The sequence below is a fragment of the Dipodomys spectabilis genome, unplaced genomic scaffold, assembly GCF_019054845.1.
Source record: "Dipodomys spectabilis isolate Male_0828 unplaced genomic scaffold, ASM1905484v1 ptg000096l, whole genome shotgun sequence".
Taxonomy (NCBI): domain Eukaryota; kingdom Metazoa; phylum Chordata; class Mammalia; order Rodentia; family Heteromyidae; genus Dipodomys; species Dipodomys spectabilis.
In genome coordinates this window covers 25,517,446-25,532,213 of record NW_024870773.1, presented here as the reverse complement: position 1 = coordinate 25,532,213, position 14,768 = coordinate 25,517,446, and positions in this window count along the sequence as shown.

Below are 14,768 nucleotides of genomic sequence, written 5' to 3'. Positions count from 1 at the left end.
CTAATTTTGTAGGATATGCATTGGATTTTTTCACCTCTATATTCTTATATATATATATATATATATATATACATATATATATATATATATGTATCTTTATTTATTTATTGTAAAAATGTTGTACAGAGGGGTTACAGTTACACGAGTAGGGTAATGAGTGCATTTGTAGTGAGCATTGTTACCTCCTCCTTTGCTTTCCCTCTACCATCACTTCCCTCCCCACCTCTCTGACTCCTCCCTCCTGGCATCTCCTCACATTGTAAAGTTCATTTTCAACATAGTGTCCTATATATCTCGCCGTCACAATGGGTCAGCCTGCATCCCAGCTCCTTTGTACAACTACTTAAAATAATTTCTAAAAAAAAATACAGATACAAGATGCCAGTATTCTGCACCTTGTATCTATACTTCTTTTTTTTTTAGAAATTATTTTAAGTAGTTGTACAAAGGAGCTACCATTTAACAAAGCAGCTTATGAATACGTCTTGATCAATGCTTCCCCTTCAACATTCTCACCACTTCCCACTCACCCTTCCCTTACTTTTCTTAGTTTTGTGGTAGTTCAATGGATTCTTTTTTTTTTTTTTGTCGGTCATGGGGTTTGAATGCTGGGCCTGGGTGCTGTCTCTCAGCTCTTCAGCTCAAGGCTAGTGCTCAACCACTTGAGCCACAGCACCACTTCCGGTTTTCTGGTGGAGATAAGAGTCTCATGGACTTTCCTGCCCAGACTGACTTTGAACCACAATCTTCAGATCTCAGCCTCCTAAGTAGATAATATTACAGGCGTGAGCCAATGGCTTCCGGCTTACAATGAATTCCTGAAAACACTCTTTCCCACTCCCCTCCACCCCCTTCATCCATGGCTCTTCCTTTGGCTCCTCGCAGGGTGGCACATCTTTTTTTAAATTTTTTAATACTTTTTTTCTTTTTCTTTTTTTTTTTTGGGTCCGGTCGTGGGGCCTGAACTCTGGGCCTGGGTGCTGTCCCTCAGCTCTTCATCTCAAGGCTAGTACTCTACCACTTGAGCCACAGCGCCACTTCCAGCTTTTTTCTTATGTGGTGCTGAGGAATCGAACCCAGGGCCTCGAGCATGCAAGGCAAGTGCTCTACCACTGAGCCACCTTCCCAGCCCCTTTAATACGTTTTTTTATTGTGAAAATACTGTACAGAGGGGTTACAGTTACATGAGCAAGGTAATGTGTACATTTCTTATCAAACATTGTTGCCTCCTCCTCTGGTTTTCCATACCATTCCTTCCCTCCCACCTCCACAACTACACTCCCCCCCTACTAAATTGTAAAGTTCATTTTTTTTTTTTTTTTACTCTTTTTTTTTTTTTCATTTAATATTTTTTTTTTTATTGTAAAGCTACTATACAGAGGGTTACAGTTACATGAGTGAGGTTATGAGTACACTTCCTCTTGAACATTGTTACCCCCTCCATTGTTTTCCCCCTACCATCCCCTCCCTCCCTCCCTTCCCTGAGGTTCTTTTTTTTTTTTTTTTTTGATTGTGATTAAATGATTACATAATTTCAAAGTCACAAGTTCATTCTAACTTCCCTGGAGCAAATTGTCTACCACAGTCTGTAATATATAACAGTGTTCACATGTTATATACCATATTTGTGATCAGCAGCATGAGGATATTTAGTAGTGGTTCAACCAGATGAGCGGGAGTTCTTTGTTTCTTAAGTCCTGTTAGTTTTGTCGTATCACCTAACCTTTTGGATTTAGCATCCACTTATGAGGGAGACCATGTACCGTTTGTCTCTTCGTTCTTGGCTTACCTCGCTCAACATGATTCCTTCTAGCTCCATCCATTTCCCTGCAAATGCCATTATTTTGTCATTTCTAATGGCTGCATAATATTCCATTGTGTATAGATACCACAATTTTTGGATCCATTCATCTGTGGTGGGGCACCTAGGTTGTTTCCATATCCTAGCTATTGCGAACAGTGCTGCAATAAACATGGAGGTGCACATGTCCTTGTATATTGGTTCCTGTTGTTCAGGGTAGATGCCTAGAAGTGGTATGACTGGGTCGTAAGGGAGGTCAATCTTTAGCTTTCTAAAGACCCTCCAGACTGCTTTCCAAAGTGGTTGTATAAGTGTACATTCCCACCAGCAGTGTAATAGGGTTCCTCTTTCTCCACATCCCCTCCAGCATTTGTCGTTGGCTGATTTGTGGATGTGGGACATTCTGACTGGGGTAAGGTGGTATCTCAGGGTTGTCTTTATTTGCATTTCCTTCACCACCAGGGATGATGAACATTTCCTCATGTGTTTCTTTGCCATTTTTATTTCTTCATTTGAGAAGTCCCTCTTTAGTTCCCTTGCCCATTTAGTAATTGGTTTGTTAGGTTTGGGAGGGATTAGTTTCTTGAGTTCCCTGTATATACAGGATGTTAACCCCTTGTCTGATATATTGCTGGTAAATATTTTTTCCCAATTAGTTGGTTGTCTTTCTAGCTTAGTTGTGATAGATTTAGCTGTGCAGAAGCTTTTTATTTTAAGGTAGTCCCATTTGTCGAGTCTCTCTCCCACTTGTTGTGACCCTGGGACTCTGTTCAGGAAGTTCCTTCCTGTGCCTATTAGTTCAAGTGTCTCTCCTACTCTGTCCTGCAGTAGTTTCAGAGATTCAGGTTTAATGTTAATGTCTGTAATCCATTTTGAGTTGATGTTGGTGCATGGTGATAGGCTGGGGTCCACTTTTAGTTTTCTGCATGTGGCTGCCCAGTTTTCCCAGCACCAGCGGTTGAAGAGGCTGTGTTTCTTCCATTGTATGTCTTTGGCTCCTTTGTCGAATATCAGCTGGCTGTAGGCCTGTGGATTTATACCTGGATCTTCTATTCTGTTCCATTGGTCTTCGGGTCTGTTTTTGTGCCAGTACCATGCTGTCTTTGTGATTATAGCTCTGTAATAGAGTTTGAAGTTCGGCATGGATAGCCCTCCCATATTGTCTTTATCCCCTAGAATTGTTTTGGCTATTCTAGGTCTTTTGTTGTTCCATATAAATTTTTGGACTGTTTTCTGTATTTCAGTGATGTACGTCATTGGGATTTTAATAGGAATTGCATTGAATTTGTATATTAGTTTTGGAAGTATCACCATCTTTACTATATTAAGTCGGCCTATCCAGGAGCATGGGAGGTCTTTCCATTTCCTAGTGTCTTCTGCAATTTCTTTCTTTAACTTTTTATAGTTCTCATTAAATAGTTCTTTTACATCTTTGGTTAGGTTAATTCCTAAATATTTTATTTTTTGGGAGGTTATTGTGAATGGGGTTGTTCCCTTTATTTCTCTCTCTTCCTGTGCGTTATCAGTGTATAGGAAGGCAACTGATTTTTGTGGGTTTATTTTGTATCCTGCTATTTTGCCGAAGTGACTTATGATTTCTAAAAGTTTGGGGATGGAGTTTTTGGGATCGTGGAGGTATAGTATCATGTCGTCTGCAAAAAGGGATAGTTTCACTTCTTCTTTCCCTATGCGGATCCCTTTAATGTCTTTTTCTTGCCTTATTGCCCTGGCTAAGGGTTCTAGGACTATGTTGAAGAGGAGTGGAGACAGTGGACATCCTTGCCTTGTTCCTGTTTTTAGGAGGATTGGTTGTAGCTTTTCCCCATTAAGTATAATATTGGCTATTGGTCTGTCATAAATGGCTTTTATTGTTTTTAGAAATGTTCCTTCTATTCCTATTTTCTCCAGAGCTTTTAGCATGAATGAATGTTGAATTTTATCAGAGGCCTTTTCTGCATCTGTGGCGATAATCATGTGATTCTTGACCTTGGCTCTGTTGATATGCTGGATTACATTTATTGACTTACGTATGTTAAACCATCCCTGTGTCTCTGGGATGAAGCCTACCTGATCATAGTGTATTTTTTTTTTATGTGTTTCTGGATTCTGTTAGCTAGAATCTTGTTAAGGATCTTTGCATCTGTGTTCATCAAGGAGATTGGCCTGTAATTCTCCTTTTTGGTTGGGTCTTTGCCTGGTTTGGGGATGAGTGTGATATTGGCTTCGTAGAATGAGTTTGGGATAGCTCCCTCCTTCTCTGTTTCTCTGAAGAGCTTGAGGAGTATGGGTATTAGTTCTTCTTTAAAGGTCTTATAGAATTCTGCTGTGAATCCATCTGGTCCTGGGCCTTTTTTTGTTGGAAGACTTTTGATAGCTTCCTGTATCTCATTATAGGATATTGGCTTATTTAATTGGTTAACTTCTTCTTTGCTCAGTTTGGGTAACTTGTATTTCTCTAAAAATGCATCCATTTCCGCCAGATTTTCTTCCTTTAGAGAGTATAGCTTTTGAAAGTAGTCTGTTAGAATTGTTTGGATGTCTTGGGTACGTGTTGTGATGTTTCCCGTGGCATCCCTAATCCTATTAATATGGGTTTCCTCTCTTCTTTTTTTAATTAATCTTGCCAACGGGCCATCAATTTTGTTTATTTTTTCAAAGAACCAGCTTTTTGTTTGGTTTATTTTGGTTATGGTTTTCTGATTTTCTAATTGGTTAATCTCTGCTCTCAATTTGGTTATCTGGCTTCGTCTAGTAGCTTTAGGTCCCATTTTTTCTTGTTTTTCTAGCTGTTTTAGTTGCAACATGAGATTATTTACTTGGTCTGTCTCCATTCTCTTGATGTGGGCACTGAGGGCAATAAATTTGCCCCTCAGGACTGCTTTTGCCGTGTCCCACAAGTTTCTTTGTGAGGTGTTTTCATTTTCATTGAGTTCTAGGAAATGCTTTATTTCTTCTCTGATTTCTTCTGTTACCCAGGCCTTGTTAAGGAGTGTGCTGTTCAATTTCCATGTATTAGAGAGATTTCTGCGGTATGCTTTGTTATTGAGAGCTAGCTTGATTCCACTGTGGTCAGATAGGATACAGGGGATTATGTCGATCCCTTTGTATTTGCTTAAGTTCCTTGAATGAACTATGATATGGTCTATTTTGGAGAAAGTTCCATGAGCTGCTGAGAAGAATGTGTACTGTGTTGTTTTAGGGTGAAATACTCGGTAGATGTCAGTTAATTCCGCTTGAAGTATGGCCTCACTTAATTCGGTAGCTTCTTTGCCGATCCTCTGGTTGGTAGACCTGTCCTTTGGTGAGAGTGGCGTGTTAAAGTCTCCTAGTATTATCGTATTGGGATCTATTTTATTCTGTAAGTTTGAGAGCATTTGTTTAACATATCTGGGTGCACCGATATTTGGGGCATATAAGTTGATGATGGTTATATCCTCCTCTTGGATTGTTCCCTTTATTAATATGTAGTGTCCGTCCTTGTCTTTCTGTACTGATTTTAATGAAAAGTTTATTTTGTCAGATATCAGGATAGCTACACCTGCTTTCTTATTGGGGGAATTTGATTGGTAGATCCTTTTCCACCCCTTCACTCTGAGTTTGTTTGTATGTTTGGCTGAGAGGTGGGTCTCCTGAAGGCAACAGATGGATGGGTCTTGTTTTCTGATCCAGTCCTCAGTTCGTTTTCTTTTAATTGGCGAATTCAGCCCATTTATATTAAGAGAAAGTATAGAGAGATGCATTGTTGTCCCTGCCATTCTGTTTTCCTAAGTTTTTCTTCTTTCCTTTCCTCCTGTGCTTGCTCAGTTAGACTTTGAGTAATGCCTGTTTGGGGCAGGTCCCAGTTCCTGGTTGTTTTCTTCAGGTTGTGTCCCCCCTCTTAGAATTCTTTGTAATGCTGGCTTAATGTTTATGTATTCATTTAGTTTTTCTTTGCTATTAAAAGTTTTCAGTTCTCCATCGAATGTGAATGCTAGCTTTGCCGGGTATATCAGTCTGGGTTGGCAGTTATTGGCTCTCAGGGCTCGTATGGTGCTTTCCCAGGCTTTTCTTGCATTCATTGTTTGTGTGGAGAGATCTGCAGTGATTCTAATTTTTTTCCCGTTGTAGTATAGCTCCTTCTTCATTTTTGCTGCATGCAGGATTGTTTCCTTATTATTCAGATCCATCATTTTTACTATTACGTGCCTAGAAGTGTTTCTCCTGGGATCTTGCTTGTTGGGTGTTCGATAAGCTTTTGTGATGTAGTTAAGATGGTCGTTTTTGAGGTGGGGAAAATTTTCATTGACTATCTTGTTAAATAGGTGTTGCATTCCCTTGCTCTGGAATTCCTCACCTTCGTCCACTCTGATTATGCGAAGGTTAAATTTTTTAGCATTATCTGCTTGCTCTTGAATTTCCCTTTGGTTTAATTTGAGTGATTTTTCCATATCTGTCACTTTTTGGTCCAGTTGGTGTATTCTGTCTTCTGTATCTGACACTACCTTCCATTTCATTCACTCTGTTGACCGTGGCTTCTATTGTGGTTTGCATGGTGGAAATGGATCCCTTTATGGATTCAATGTTGGTTCTCAGAGTACTGATCTCACCTCTCAATGAGGTGAGATCAGTATGCATTACCTCTAATTTGGCGTTTATCTCACTTCTTACTGAGGTTTGTGCAGCTTCTATTTTTGCATCCAATTTTTGTTTGATATCCTGTATATCTTTTGATAGTTCATCCTTGTGCTCTTTCAATTTCTGATCCATTTCTCGCTTTATTTCTTGAGTCATTGCCTCCAGCAACCCTTGGATGTAGTTTTTGTCTTCCATTCCTGCTTTGCTCCCACTGGGGCTCTCCCCTGCGTGGCTGCTGGCTTTTGAGGTGAGCTTGCTGTCCTGGGTAGTGGTAAACCTTGTGATTTTTCTCTGTGATTTTCGCATGGGGGTTCAGGAGACTGCTCTTCAATCTTGTTTTGGTGTGTCTGTCTTTGCTTGGTTGCTGATTCTGTATTGGTAGAGAGAGTCTGTGCCTGATCTGGATTCTGTTGGGAGCCTATTTCCAGCTGCTATTTACTTAGGATTCTCAGCTCTCTGCTGTAGCAATTCCCGCCTTTGGAAGGGTTGAGCAGCCTAGACTGCTTGTGTTTGCTCCTGCGGGTGCTCTTGGGAAGATCAGATGCTCTGGATGCACTCTCCCAAATACTGGAGTCTGCTATGGGCTCCTGATGTGTTTTTGTTTGTTTGTTTTGGGCTGGTTGTGGGCTTGAACTCTAGGTTTGGGTGCTGTCCCTCAGCTCTTCAGCTCAGGGCTGGCACCCTACCATTTGAGCCACAGCCCCACTTCTGACCCTTTTTGCTTTGTTCAGGCGCCGGTCCCCTGGCCTGGTTCCGGCCCCAGCCTGGAGCGCGCTCGTTAGGCCTGTGCTAATGTGTATACCACCTTGGTTATGCAGCCTGGAGGACACAGTTCAAATTTCTTCTACTGTTGGTAGTCTTGACCCAGGGGCACTGTTCCTGGCTTGAGCATTTAAGCTCCCTTCCAGGGGCGCTCTTGCTCTGGCCTGGCCAGCAGAGTGTGCTCCACCGGCTGGTGGAGCTCTCGAACAGTTCCCAGTTTTAGTGGGTCCTGTGGTCCGGGTGTTGGGGTAGGGAGTCTAGGTCAGGGTCTGGGGATTCCCTCCAGCTCTGGTCTCCCTTGATGGATTCCCTGTCCCCTGATGGGTACTCACCCTGTAGGTCGTCAGTTGTTGTTGCAGTCCGTCAGTTGTTGTTGCAGTCCGAGTTCAGTTGGGGTGGTTGCGGGCTGGGTTGGGCGGCCCCCCGCCGGGTCGTTGCGATTGCGATTGGGCCGGTGGTCTTTGTCCCTTTGTCTTGCTGCTGGTGCCCGGTGGCTTTGGCGGGATGGAGCCTCTCCGCTCCAGTGGAGAGTGAGGGGTGGGGGTGGGATCCTCGTGGAGACTCCCGGCTGGTAGGATTCTCTGTTCCTGGCGATCCGCTGTTCTGCAATCCGGTACCTGGTGATCTGCAAGCAGCCCCCTGTGTCTCTGTGGCTCCGGCAGCCCCCGCCGGGCCGGCTGGCCAGCGGCTTGGCGCACTGCCGCGCGGCCAGTAAAGGTTGGGGGAGGGGTCTTCGCTCTTCTCTGTTCTGAATTTCTTCTTTTCCTCTCTTTCTTTTTTTGTTATTTTCCACCTCTGGTTTTTCTCTGAGTGTTCGTCTTTTTGTTGTTGTCGGTCTCTTGGGGAGATTAAAGGTTGGAACTTGAACTCTCTTTTTGGTTGGAGAGAGCTGTGGCGTTTCCCTACTGCCCCGTCGCCATCTTGGTCCCCCCTCCGTAAAGTTCGTTTTTTGACATAGCGTCTTGTACATCTCATTGTTGCAATGGGTCAACCTGTATCCCTATTTAAACAGTTTGTTTTTTCCCTTCCACTCCCCAAAGTATACTAACATCAAATACAGTGCAAACAGGTGTTATACTGTGGGGGAGGGACATACAAAGCAACAAAGAAATCATGTGGTACCTTATAAATACATTAGAAACAATAGCAAGAAAGAAAAAACCACTTGTGTCCCTATCTTGGGGTTCATTTTGCTTAACATCATCTTATCTGGTGATACATATGTAGCTTTTGACTTTTTATGCTTGTCTCAGACATATACTAGTTATTTCAAATAAGGGAAACCATGAGACCTATGTTTCTTTGGGCCTGGCTTACTTCACTTAATATAATTTTATCCAAGTCTTTCCATTTCCTAACAAATGGGGGAAGGTCATTCTTTCTGATGGAGGCATAGAATTCCATTGTGTATATATACCACATTTTCTTGATCCTTTCATCTACTGAGGGGCATCTGGGTTGGTTCCATATCTTAGCTATGGTAAATAATGCTGTACTAAACATAGTTGTTCTGGTAGTTTTAGTATGGTCTTGTTTGTGATCATTCAGGTAAATGCCCAAAAGTGGGATTGCTGGTTCATAGGGGAGCTCTATGTGGAGTCTTTTAAGAAACTCACAAGGCCATGCTGGTTGTGGGGTCTTTGATTTTTCTATCAAACTATAGGATTTTGTAAACCCAGTACACTATTCCTGAGATGCCGATTTACTCAATCTGTCCTAGTGATAGCACATGAAATTTCCTTTTCCTGCTATGGGCAAAATGCTGACTTCAGCCAATGCAATCCCGCAGCTGGATGGACAGGGAAATATTCCCTCTGCCTCCTGTGCTTGGTGTGTCTTAACTGTTTTCAGTACCAGGCTACCTAAGGGCAGAGTTGCACATCCAGCACAGGGTCTCTTAGCTAGTAAGAACTTAACAAATATTCAATTAAACTTCTCTTAAAAAAGAAAAAAAAGGAAAAGAGCTACCTTAAGGGTCCCCTCCCCCCTCCCCCTTTTTTGTATTCATGAGATTGTATGAGAAATTCATCTCATGTTGGAGGAGGGAGGAAAATGAGCTTTTGGGGCCATCTGGTGATTAATTTCAACCTTCAGAATGTCCTGGCTTGTGTGTTCATGTCTCCCATATTGGCCTCCTCCCCCTATACCTGTGGGAGCCCCTGGCATCTTTTTTTTTTGGACAGGCCTGTCAGGGAATTTCTGAAAGCAGCCTGACACTTGGGTTTATTTTGAAAAATGATTCACTATGGAGTCAGCTGTGGAGCTAGGCCAGGTGATTTTGTGTGTGATGTGGGAGGGGCAGGGAGCAATTCTGGGTCCTTGGCCTGGGTCTCTAGGCCCAGAACCTGTGGTAGAGAGACAGTTGGATGAAAATCAGCCCCGTTGCTCTGGGCTTTGTTATGGAGACAATTCTTCACCCGAGGCTCAGAAATATGACCATCCTTTTAAGCTTTACGTTGAATTCTGTCTTGTTCAGGAAGCACAAAACAAGATGCAGAAGTATTGCCAGCAGACCAGCTGTGCTGCAGACAACTCCATTAGCAAGATTACGTGGACTAGGAGAGGACAGAGCGGGCACCTCAAGGGCTTGGCACACCAAAAGAAACATGTGGGATCAACTCATAGGGCACCATTTGTGCTGTCTTCTTTTTGTTTTGTTTTGTTTTTTGGGTCCAGTCATGGGGCCTGAACTCTGGGCCTGGGCGCTGTCCCTCAGCTCTTCAGCTCAAGGCTAGCGCTCTACCACTTGAGCCACAGCGCCACTTCCGGCTTTTTTCTTTTTGCTTATGTGGTGCTGAGGAATCGAACCCAGGGCCTCAGGCATGCAAGGCAGGCGCTTCAGCACTGAGCCACCTTCCCAGCCCCATTTGTGCTGTCTTGAGAGCTTACTTTTGCCCAGGCACAGTACTGGGAACTTACCTCGTCTCTATGAGTAGGTATTCTTATTGTATTTATTCAGTTCTGAGGGAAGTGAAGTGGGGACTGGATAGATCTCATGTGGAGGAATCTGTGTGACCACACAGCTAGACAGGCTGCTGTGCCACATGATGAGTGCCATTATGCCACATATTAATAAGATAATAGATGCCTCACACTGATAAGCCTGGCTATCCACAAGGCTGAGATCTGAGGATTGTGATTTGAAGTCAGCCCAGGCAGGAAAGTCTGTGAGATTACTTGTTGCTAGTTAACTTCCAAAAAGCCAGAAGTGGAGCTGTGGCTCAAGTGGTAGAGTGCTAGACTGGAACAACAACAATAAAAGATTGAGGGGACAACACCAAGGCTCTGAGTTTAAGCCCAGGACCAGCACACAAAAACCAAAACCAAAACCAAACAAAATATTAAAAAGACAAAAAGCTCCTACTGAGTAAATAGCAAGGCTTCTTGTTGGCAGCACACAGTGGGACTAAGGATGAAAATGTGGACAATGAGCTTTCCTCAATTTGGGCTTGCCATGGTGTAATATCTGCTTACCAGGGTGGCTGAGAGATTGAACTTTCCAGAAGACTCAGAATGAAACTTCTGGGCTTACTCCTTTGCTCTGTCCAGAGTGCTTACACAAGGTCTGTATTGTGCCACTCTGTTAGCTATGAAGCCTACCTCATCAAGGGAGGGGCTCCACCACAAAGCCAAAGGCTCAGAGGGCCTTGATATCCTGTCACTGCAGAGACTTGCTATTATGGGCCATGTGGTACAAATCTGCTGAGTACATGAACAGAATTCTCCCTTCCTTCCTTCCTTCCTTCCTTGCTTCCTTCCTTCCTTGCTTCCTTCCTTCCTTCCTTCCTTCCTTCCTTCCTTCCTTCCTTCCTTCCTTCCTTCCTTCCTTCCTTCCTTCCTTCCTTCTTTCCTTCCTTCCTTCCTTCCTTCCTTCTTTCCTTCCTTTCTTTCTCTTTCTATCATCATGGGGCTTGAACTCAAAGGCCTGGATGCTGTCCCTGAGCTCTTTTGTTCACAGCTCTACTTCCAGTTTTCTGGTGGTTAATTGGAGTTACGAGTCTCACTGACCTTCATGCCTGGGCTGGCTTCAAACCACGATCCTTATTTCTCAGTCTCCTGAGTAGCTAGGAGCACCCGGCTACCAGCACCCAGCCAGAATGTCTGATTGTATAGCTAGACACTGAACTACTGTGCTGACTGACACTCACACATTCATCTGTAATCATAATCAGGCTGCTCACACAGGACCCTTAGTTTGACTTAGTGCTCTGCTACTGTAATCTCTAAATTCCTAACATGTTCTCAAGAGGGAAGGACCCTATAATGTTATTTTTGAGCAGAGTGCCTTAGATAGCCGGTGTTGTGAATGATTGGAAATGGTTCTTTCAAGGTGGTTAACCAATTTTGTATTCTATTAGCCCTATAGGAAAGTTCTGGTTTGAGATTTTCACCAACATGTGTAATTTTCAGACTTATTGTTTTTATCCCCAATCTGATGATATTATAATGATGTTTCATTGATGTTTTTAACTTGTATTTCTCTGATCACTGATAAAGTGCAAATTCTATTTATATCGTTGACGACATTTATCCTATTGTGAATCTTTCTGTTTTTACTTCTTGTTTTGTGTGTCCTACAGTTTCTTCTTTCCTATTCCAGTTCTATTTAATCTTGTAAAAGATACCACACTTCCCCTCAATACAGCTGTGCTAGAGTTTGCCCATGTGTTATAGATTTGGTTACCAAGGCAGCAGTGTTGGGAGGCTGGCCTCCTGGGGTTTTCTTAGGTCACTGGAGACATACACTTGAAAGGGTTTTGTTGGGACCACAGTCCCTTATCTCTCTTATCTCCTAGCCATGAGGTGAATGGTTTTGCTCCCTGTCACCATGTCCTGACTTGACACAGTCCCCCAAACACCAGGGCCAATCAATCATGGTCTGAGATTTCTAAAAATCTGAACCAAAATTATTGTTCACTCTTTTTAAGCTGATGATCTCAGTCATTTGTCTTAGGAATGGAAAGCTGGTCAACATAAACTTTTGTATCTGGTGAGAAATTGGAGTCCAACATCAGTTTCTTTTCCATGTGAATATTTGTTTGCCCAAACACTAATCATTTAGATAGTTCAGCCTCTGCCTTTATCAATGGTCCATTTGTGTTCATATATCCAGGCCATGTTTGGGCTCTCCATTCTCTTCATCATCAATTGCCAGTTCTTTAGTCAATATCTTAATTAATTGAGCTCTAACATAAATCTTGGTATCAATTGGTCATATGCAGAATTTTAAAAGGAAAAGTCTGTTGGGGTTTTGATTGCTATTTCATTGAGTCTGGAGATCAATTTGGAAACTATTGACATTTGAAAAGAATGTGCACACTGATATGTTCCTTGAAATAACATTCCATTTATTTAGATATTTAAAATTATCTTTAAGTAGTTATACAAATGAATTACTGTTTAACATAACAGTTTATGAATATATTGTTCCTTATAAAGTTTTATCAATGACCAGTAATGGTGGGAAAAGGAGACCATCAAGGCAATTAGAAAGAGAGAAAAAAAATTTCCATGACTCTAAATAATAGTTTCTATCATTATCATTCTTTCTTGATTGCTTACTTTGCTCACTATCCTACTTAACTCATGCAGAGCTTCGATGTAGGTTATTATTCTATGATTAAATGATGAAGAGTTAGTGTTCAAAGCTAGCCAAGAAAGCTACAAAGTTCATCTAGATCTTCCTGATGTCATAATCTATGTGAAATTAGCAGCTACTCACTGTCAGAAAATCATCTCTGGGATGAGTCCAGATCCACAACAATGTAAGCCATGGCAGAATAACTGCAAAAACTTGACTGAGCATGAAGAATGCCTCCCCCCTCTTCCCCCCCCCCCCGCCCCCAGATCTCAGTACAGGGATTTTCCTCCCCTTCTTGGATGAGGGTAGGTGACTAGATCTTGAGGACAGGTCACGCCATCTGTAAAATTGCCCTGTCTATAATGAACACTCAGGACAGTGCTGAGTCTTTTGAAATGCAAAGTAGTTCTTCAGACAGAACAGAAAATTCCAAGAGGCTTAATGGCAATGTTGAATTCGTGCAGTGAGGAGCTAGACTGATTTCCTGCAGAATGAGATTCCAGCCAGAAACAAGGTAGCTCTCCCACGCTTCTGGGGACAAGTTGGATAAGAAATTAGAGGTCCTAGCAGGGTGCCGGTGTCATGCCTGTAATCCTAGCTACTCAGGAGGCTGAGATCTGAGGATCAAGGTTCAAAGCTAGCCTGGGCAGGAAAGTCCAGTGAGACTATTATCTCCAATAAACCACTAGAAAACCGGAAGTGGCACTGTGGCTCAAGTGGTAGAGCCCTTGCCTTGAGCTGAAGAATGCAGGGACAGCACCCAAGCCCAGAATTCAAGCCCCAGGACCGACCAAAAAAAAAAAAAAAAAAAAAGAAAGAAGTTAGAGGTCCTAGCCAAGGTGGTTGGAGGACATATCTTCCAGAAGTAGTTCCAGTTGGGCCTCATGAGCAATGATAAGCTTTATTCCTCAGCTCTTACTTCTACATACCAATTTGGGTATATTGGTATATGAAGGTATAGTTTATCCTTTGTATGCCAACTCTTCATATTTTGAGCTAGGATGAGGCTCTCCTAGCCATGTCAGATAAATAGTTATGAAAATCTCTCAGGCCTTCTTCTTGAGAAATTGTGCAGTGGATCCTTATGGCTGTATCGTCTTGTCCTTTGGAGGTGCCATGGGCCTTCCTGTGGCCCTGTCCCAAGCCCGGAGGTGTCCTGTGCTCTCAGACCCTCCTGAGTTCACGCAGGAGTACCAATGTCTATTTCTGCCGTTCTGTATTTAGTCACAGGAGCAGCCAAGCTTCATTGCCTTTTAGCCTGATTTAGTTCAGTGGAAATGTTTTCAGTGGACAAAGCAATTGCAGTTGATTTTCCTTTTCACTCCTTACTTGTCCTGTGAGTGACTGGAGGAGATTCATGCACAGGACAAGTGCACAGGCATGTGATGCACAGAGCACACTCCAAATCCCGGAACAATTTCCAAAACCCAAAGCAGGGTTTTGGGTCCATCCTTGGCCAAGAAAGCTCAATGGGTTCTAAAAATGGATTCCTGGCAATGCTGTCATCTGCTAGACATGCCTCAATATGTCTAGATGTCAGTTAATATCAGTCTGTGATTCTTGCTATACAGAGAATGGAGGGGAAGAGAGAATATCAAAAGCAGAAAGAAGCACATGTCAACAAACAGAGGGGCTGAGGTGGATCAGGATGTGTGTGAAAATGTCACAATGAAACAACCTTTGTGTAACTAATAGGTGCTACTAAGTAAAAAGAAAACAAGAACAATAAAGTGAAGAGGGCTGGGAATGAGGCTTCAACATTCGAATGCTGGTATAGTAAGTGCAAGGCCCTGAGTTCAAACCATACCTCCCCACAACATGACTTAATAAATGGATGTAAACATTTCAACAAAAGATTCCTTTGAGAGAGCCATACTTTTTGTTCATTCTGCACCTAGTTTCTAAACACATTTCTATCTGTAGGGAATTCTCCATCTGTCCAATGCTGGAAGTGGAGCTTGAGATAAAGCCGTGTTTGTGTTATTTATCAAGAGGCCACATGCTTAGTGT